The following is a 7,873-nucleotide window of genomic DNA, read 5'->3' on the forward strand; positions in this document are numbered from 1 at the left end:
TTACGGATGGTTATGAGCCACCATGTGGTTGCTGGGATTTGAACTCCGGACCTTTGGAAGAGCAGTCGGGTGCTCTTACCCACTGAGCCACCTCACCAGCCCAACAGTCCCATTTTCACTCGAGGCTCAGGTAGTAAAAGAAATTCCCATTGTTGTCTTCTGGGATGTCTCTTCGACCTAAGTTTTTGCAGAGGGAAAGGATCCGGGTGGTTCTGAAAGGAATATTCACTGAGCAACAAGAACGGGCTATTCCTGGACACATGGGGTTATCCAGGCCCTCAGAGAGTACAAATAACAGCATCTTAACAGAGTTTAGTTACAGTACTAAAAATAAATGGTGGCTACATTCAAATTATTATTATTTTTAAGTTTTAAACCAATAAACTAAAAATATACCTAGAGCCTAAATTATCTTCCATGAACAGGGACTGCATAAAAACACATCCAGTTCTCTGGGCCAAGGAGTGGAAGGAAGCCCCCACCCCCACCCCTGTTCCTTCCACTCCTTTCCTGTAGCCTTCCATCTGTAAGTCAATCAGCAAACCTCTAAGGGCCCCACCCTGGAGAAGGCACTGGGGCCAGACAAAGCACTCTTAAGAGGCAACAGTCAGGTTCCAATTTTGTTTTCCCACACTGTGAGAAGAAGCCAAAAGTGCTGAGCTCCAAAAGACATGCTGGGTAAAACAAAACGTTGCGGAGGAAGACAAACCCTTTTAAAGGGTGACCTTGGGTGTGCCCTTCCCAATCAAGTTAAATGTCACTGCTCTGAGAACTGGTACATTCTGATTTCCTGATTTTGCAGAATTCCAAAGCTAGCAGAACAAATTCAAACCCTCCAGCTTCCTTCCTATCTCCATTTCCTTAAAAACAAAAACAAAAGACACAGATTTCACACATCCATTAAGATCCAGCTTAGCCCCAAAGTATCGTTGGCTTTTACAGTTACTGTGGTTTAGGAAGGAAAAAAAAAAAAAAAAAAACCTCCCTCCCTTCCCCTCCCTGCTTACAGGCGCTGAGCTGTGTCCCACCAGGCTTAGTCTATGGAATGTCACTGTTAGCTGGCACAGTCTGGGGATGTTCCTCAGTCAGCCTTTTCACATCTCAGATGGCAGCCGAGAGGTGCGGAAAAGAGATGCCCACATCACACCCTTGCCAACCTATGGCTCCTCGGCAGCCTCTAGAACTTGTAGGAGAAAGGGGCTTGAGGAATGAGACCCTCTCTAGTATGTGGTGGAAGGCCATGTGCGTGTAAGACTGCTGGGTACGGAATGCACACACATACCAATCTTCCCATGAAGGGCTGGGGAGATGGCTCCGTGGGTGAGGGAGAGAGGGAGAGGCTCTGTTTGAAAGCAGGACCCCAGGTGCCATCTGGCTTCTGTGTATAGGTGGAAACTTGTTCCCTCACACTTGTGTTTGTGAGAAACGGAGAAAGAGAGTGATGGATTCCGGGTACGGGGAAAAGGCTCAATTGATAGCACCTGCCACATAATCACAAGGACTGAACTTGGCACTTTAGAACTCTTATAAACACAGACAGTCTAAGTCTGTGTCCCCCTAGCATCCCAGCCTACCATGGGGCAGAAGGTGTGGAAGAAACAGAGCCACCCCCACCCCCACCCCACCCGGGACAACCCCGATAGGCTGTGCTGAATCACAGACTAATGCTGAGACTGTTGACTGGGAGGGAATCTGCCGGTGGACTGCATCACAGACACGCGTGTTCACACATGATTCATGGGTTCACACGCACGTGCTTAACCCAGAAGCTCACATGATGCTAGGCAAGCACTGGTACACATTGAAAAGTAATTATCTGACTACTGTGCAGAAGGGAGGTAGGAAAAGGCTGCTTTTAGTTTACTTTTCTGTTGTGATAAAAACATTGATCAAAAGGAACTGAGGAAGGGAAGGGTAAGTGGCGCTCCACCACGGAGGGAGGCCAAGGCTGGAACGGACGCAGAGACCACCGAGGAGCGAGCTCTGCTTCCTGGCTTGCTCCCAGTTTGCTTCGTTTACTATCTCCCGCAGCCAGGACCAGTCCTGTTCAGGGAAGGCCCTGTCCACAGGCCTGGGCGCTCCCACATCAATCATTAATCAAGAGAATGTCTCACAGGTATTTCCACAGAACAGTCTGATGGAAACAGTTCCTAAATCGGAATTCCCTCTTCCCGGGTGACTCTGGTCTATGTCAAGTTGACATAAGCTAACCATCCATAAGGGTCCCTGTTTAGAGGATTACACACCCCACTTTCCTTTTTGGACTTAGTGGCCAGATTGAGATTCCCTGTATAATGCATGTGGGCTCCTCTCAAATACTTGGGGACCCTCTCTGGGGTCCCCATACTCTCTTTTCCTGGCTGCTGTGAGGTTTCCTCTGGTCATCCAGAGCCCTTCAGTCCCTGGTGTGGCCACAGAGAGAGACAGCTAGCTTCTCATGTCCTCAGCACAGTGCAGAGAGTTTCTGATCTGTCTGCAAAGTTCTCCCAGGAAACACCACGGCACCTCAATACTGCTACGGAGGCAGTGGACTGGATGTTTTCTTCTACCCACTCTGATTTTTTTTGCACAGATTTTTTTTTTTCCTAGAAAGGTGATAAAAATATAGTATGAACTGAAGGGATCCAGTGAAATCTGCTACTGGCCATCATCAGAATGGAAAGAAATATGATGGAAGCACTGGATGAGGGGAGGCATCTGGGGGTGTGCTGAGTACCTCATGGAAGGAAAGACACTCAGTGACCAGAGTCAGTGACAGGGGGGGCCTGGGAAGCAAGCGGCCACAGCCAGGCTGATGTTGGAGAGCCCTCCTCTGGCTGCAGAAACTGCAGATACTACCCTGAGGTCCTCGCTCCTCCCTGTCTCCCACAAACCCCTCACAAAGCGAGAAGGATGCAGGCAATTTCTGTGTTGCTCTTTCTTCCATACTAGCTTAGGGGAGGATTTGTGTCTGAGTCTCTAGCCCCTCATTGGCTGCCTCGGGAAGGAACTCTCCTGGATATACAGCTGGGACCTCACCATTACTTAGGTCTCTGCCCGACCTGGGACAAGGAATGAGAGGCTTTCCTCCTGTTGACCCCAGAGGCCCAGAGCTGTCCAGGGCGGAAACATCTCTCATCTGGAGTGCCATCACCTGCCCTGGCCTGCCTGTCTCATCTGGCCCTGTCAGCCCAGGCTCTCAGCATTTGTCATTCCCACCCCATCGCTCCAGTGCTGGTGAGCATGTGCCTTAGGAGTGAGAAACCAGGGAACCTGTGTGCTCGTCTTTGTGTCCCATGCTCTGGTCCCTCCCCACCCCTTACAGTCTGGTACCCCCACCTCCCTCCCCACACTCTCCTTGTCTCAGCATTATCTTTAACTTTGTCCCCTGCCCCCTAATGTTTACACAGCTGCAGAATGAGGGGATGCAGCATCCCCCTTTTGCAAGCCCAGGGTTAAATATATGTGTATTTCCGGCTCCCCACAACTCAGGCATTGGGAATGCTATCCGGGGACCCAACCTCCTGTAAATAGACCGTGAGCTGCTAATGGCACTTTCTGGGGATGGAAAAGCATATTGAACCACTTACTGTGCATGACCTTATAGAGGATGCTGGTGTAGGCTTTCCTGAAGCCCAAGGAAGGGGCTGCTACTCCACAAAGATGAAGTTTCTGTGAAGCAAGTGACAGCCATAGAGACTGCCACATTGCAGACCTCGGGGTCACCAAAGTTCCAGCCAGAAAGCTGGAATGGAGACCTTTGAGTGGGGTATCCCAGAATCTAAGACATGGCTGAGTGTTGTGGGCACACAGATAGAAATGAAAACGAAGCAAGACAAACTGTCTGGGAGTTCCTGTAGTATTTGGGGTGTCCTGCAGTGTTTGAGACAGTCATTTCTGGGACCACACAATAGGGTAGATAAGAAAACTAGGCCAGAGAGCTCTAGAAAGCATCACCTTAGCAAGAATTGGCAGAGGCAGACTCTCAGGTTAATTCGGACCTACAGAGATGAGAGAATTGAGACCTGGAGACACAGCCCTAATCTGGAGACACCACCCTAAGGTCTCAAGAACACGGCATAGGACAAGCTGGTACCTTGATGGTGTGGTGGTCAACAGGCTTTGGATTTGGCCATTTCAGTCACCACAAATGTCCCTGAAATTGCTCACTTCTTTCTTGTCCACATCATCCTACAGTCCTAGGAAGCTGGAAGACTTATGAGGCATCTGAGACTAAACACAGAACTGTGACAGTCTTCATTTTGATTTTCCTCAAGGAGCTGAGCCTGGAGCCTTGGCAAACACACAGCCCACCCTCACCAAGGCTTTTTCCTTTTCCACTTACAGAATTAATCAAGCTCTCCTTCTCTTTCCTTTTCAACATCAGGTCTAATTTATTCAAGTCTGGTCTTGAACTTACCAAGTATCTGAGGATGTCCTTAAACATTTGACCTTCCTGCCTCTACCTCCTTAATGTGGGGTGAACACAGTGTGCCACCATATTTGAGTTGGTGTTAGAAATAAAACCTAGGGTATCCTATATGCTGAGTATGTACCCTCCCAGTGGAGCCTTATTTCCAGCCCCAAATGTCTTATATTTAAGACATTGCCTCACCTGTCCTATTCATTGGTGGGCCCCAGCAGAGGGTTCCAGAATCTTCAAGATACTTTTATTTCGAAACAGTCACTAAAAAGTCTGGGTTTTATTAGGCGTGAAGATATATGCCTGCAGTCTTGACATTGGTGAGGCTGAGGCAGGTGGCTTGCACAAGGCAAGTGTCAGCCTGTTTGGCCTATATAGCAAGACCCTGACGCAAATAAAGCAAATAATATATGGGTCTCTAGGGATGCACTGGAAGGAGCATCATGTGGTAGGGGGCAAACCAGGACCCTGACCCAGGCCAGGATCCCTCTACAGAAGAACCTGGGAAGACCTGCTTCTAAAATCAAGAATCTGTCCAGGAGCCTACGACAAACATGACCCAGATCAAAGAATGGAGTTAGGAAAGCTCTGCTAGTCTGAGCAGGGTGCTACAGGGCAACACAAGGCCACATGTTCACCCACAGCCACAGGGCCTGAGCTCATCGTTCCCCTCAGGGTTGCTAAAGTCATCCTGCCCTGACCTATGTAGTTGCTAGGCAGCCACGTCTTGTTGTTGTCATCTCTGAAGGATGCATGACTAACACCTGGGTGGGTGGAGCACATCATGGGTATAAGGCCTAGCAGCCTCTTGGTCACTCACAGGACAGAAGACACACACATTGCCCATGGCAACACCACAAGGCCTGTATTACCGGAATAGAAACCTCCTCCTTCCTGCAGTGTCCCTTCAAAGCCCAGAGGATGATTGTAACCAACTGAGCACATGGTAAGTTCTGCCCTGAAGGACATGGAGACAGGGGCAGAATCTATAATCAGAATAATGTTTGTTTGTTTGCTTGCTTGCTTGCTTGCTTTGCTTTGGGTTAATATTGGGGTCTTATTTCTACTTAGTACACACCTAGGCTTAAACTAAAGGCAACTGAAAGCCACTCTGACAGTCATTTCCTTGCCCTCTCTCTGCATCCAATAGGCACCAGTGGTTAACAGTATGGTGGCAACAAGTGGGTCAAAGGTCAGCCCCTCAGTCAGGGCTGGTTTCCATGGAGATGAGTCCTATTCATCTAGCACACAGAGCCTCTTCACAGCCACTTACACACAATTGAGCTATTACTGGGAGCCCAGGAGAGCCGTGTCTGGACCACAGTGCACTAGACAGGGCAGGGTTTAATGGAGCTGATTAAATGGTAGTCAGGGAATTACCCAGAGCAGGATTTGGGAATACCCTTCAGAAACAACTTAAATCCCCAAGCCTCATCCCCATTTCCCTCGCACAGCTCCCTTGAATAGAGTCTCCAGGACCAATGTCCCCTTTGTGTAGGACAATGGCAGTGTCTACATTCTGCCGCTTGCCTCCCCTTTCTCCCCACATGCCTAAAGCTGAGAGGGCAAACCCAGTCTGAGACCCTGCACCTGGATGGTCCCACCTTTAGCATCTTTATCCTATTCTCAGTGCTCAATAGTATTTGTTTCGAGATAAGAGTCTTGTTATGTAGCCCAGGCTGGACTCAATCTGTCAAACAAAGACAGGCTCTTGTCTCTTATTGCCTCAGCTTTCCCAGTAGCTGGGACTACAGGCTTGTAACACCACACCAGCTTATGATGGCATGATTTAATTTCATTTTTTTAATCTATAGAGATATCAAGGATGAGACAAAGCTCTGCTGATAAGAATTTGCCTTAGTAACATATAAATGAGCCATAATGGTACAGGGCTGCAATCCCAACAATCAGAGGACGGAGGCAGGAAGATCAGAAATTCAAGGTTACTCTTGGCTACATGGGGAGTTTGAGACCATCCTAGGTTGCACGAGACTGCCTCACAGAAAAATAGTTTAATTTCTGTTGCTGTAATAATGTATCCTGGAAAGGGGGAAAGGGCATCACAGGGAAAACAGAATTTAATTCAGCTTACAATTCTAGGGTATAGTACATCCACCATTAGGAAAACAAAAACAAAAGAACCACCAAGACAGAATCTTTTTTTTTTTGGTTTTTTGAGACAGGGTTTCTCTGTATAGCCCTGGCTGTCCTGGAACTCACTCTGTAGACCAGGCTGGCCTCAAACTCAGAAATCCACCTGCCTCTGCCTCCCAAGTACTGGGATTAAAGGTGTGCACCACCACTGCCCGGTGACAGAATCTTGAAACAGCTAGCCACAGCCAAGATCAGAGAAACAAATGCATCCTTGGATACTTGCTTGCTCACTTGTTTGCTTGAGTCTAGGGAATAGTGCCACCCACAGGGGGCTGGGTTGTCTCACATCAGCCAATTAAGACAATCCCCCACAAATATCCTCACAGGCTAACCCAATGTTGACAATTCCTCGTTGAGACTTTCAGACTAGGTGATTCTAGGTTTTGTCAAATTGACAGTTAAGGCTATCACAGATAATAAGTTCAAAGATTTGCAAGATGGGTGGTGGTGACAGTACACACCTTTGCTCCCAGCACTCAGGAGTCAGAGGCAGGCAGATCTCTGTGATTTCGAGGCCAGCCTGGTCTACAAAGTGAGTTCCAGGACAGTTAAGGCTATACAGAGAAACCCTACGGGGGGTAGGGGAAGAGAAGATGATATTCCCTCATTAAAAACTAACATGAGCGTGAAAACTAGAAACCACTGAAATCTTCCTCAATGACTGAATGATTGGATAAACAAGCCCACCCACACTGTGGAACGCTACTTAGTGACAGAGAACCACAGCTCCAGGAAGTCACATGGACAGATATCCTGAGAGAAGGAAGCAAGGCTCCCAAGGCTGCACAGATACGAACCCCTAGAGGTCATCCTGGAAAAGTCCAAACAGCAGGGATAAAGACTAGAATTGCCAGAATTAAAGGCTGGCTATAGAAGAACTGCTGACTTTGAAGGAAATGGCCAGGAATATTATTATTCTAAAATTTAGAGCAATTTAGAATCTAAATGGTGACATTGTTCTATGATTTGAATCCAGGCATAGTGGCGCACGCCTTTAATCCCAGCAATTGGGAGGCAGAGGCAAGCAGATCTCTTGAGTTCCAGGACAGCCAGAATTCCATAGTGAGAGCCTATCTCAAAAACAAAACCAACCAACCAACCAAAATAAAAAGACAGTTGCATAATTTGCTAAGACTCCTAAAGCAAATTTTATGTTGTGTGTGTGTGTGTGCGTGCATGTTTCTGAGAGTGTACATTGTACACTCAAGGATGTATATGTATATGTTTGCACACGGGTGTTGAGGCCATAGGTCATCTTCTGGTGCTGTCCAGGATATTTTTTTGAAACAAGGTTTTTTGTTTTTTTGGTTTTTTTTT

At 47.7% G+C, this 7,873-nt stretch overlaps 1 protein-coding gene across 2 annotated transcripts in view; it reads right to left on the minus strand.

The window, feature by feature from the left end:
• Tcf7l1 (transcription factor 7 like 1) overlaps window positions 1-7,873 on the minus strand; it is a 166,758-nt gene that overhangs the window by 66,854 nt on the left and 92,031 nt on the right. The gene's annotated exons all lie outside the window — the stretch shown is intronic.

Source organism: Mus pahari, chromosome 2, assembly GCF_900095145.1.
Source record: "Mus pahari chromosome 2, PAHARI_EIJ_v1.1, whole genome shotgun sequence".
Classification (NCBI taxonomy): domain Eukaryota; kingdom Metazoa; phylum Chordata; class Mammalia; order Rodentia; family Muridae; genus Mus; species Mus pahari.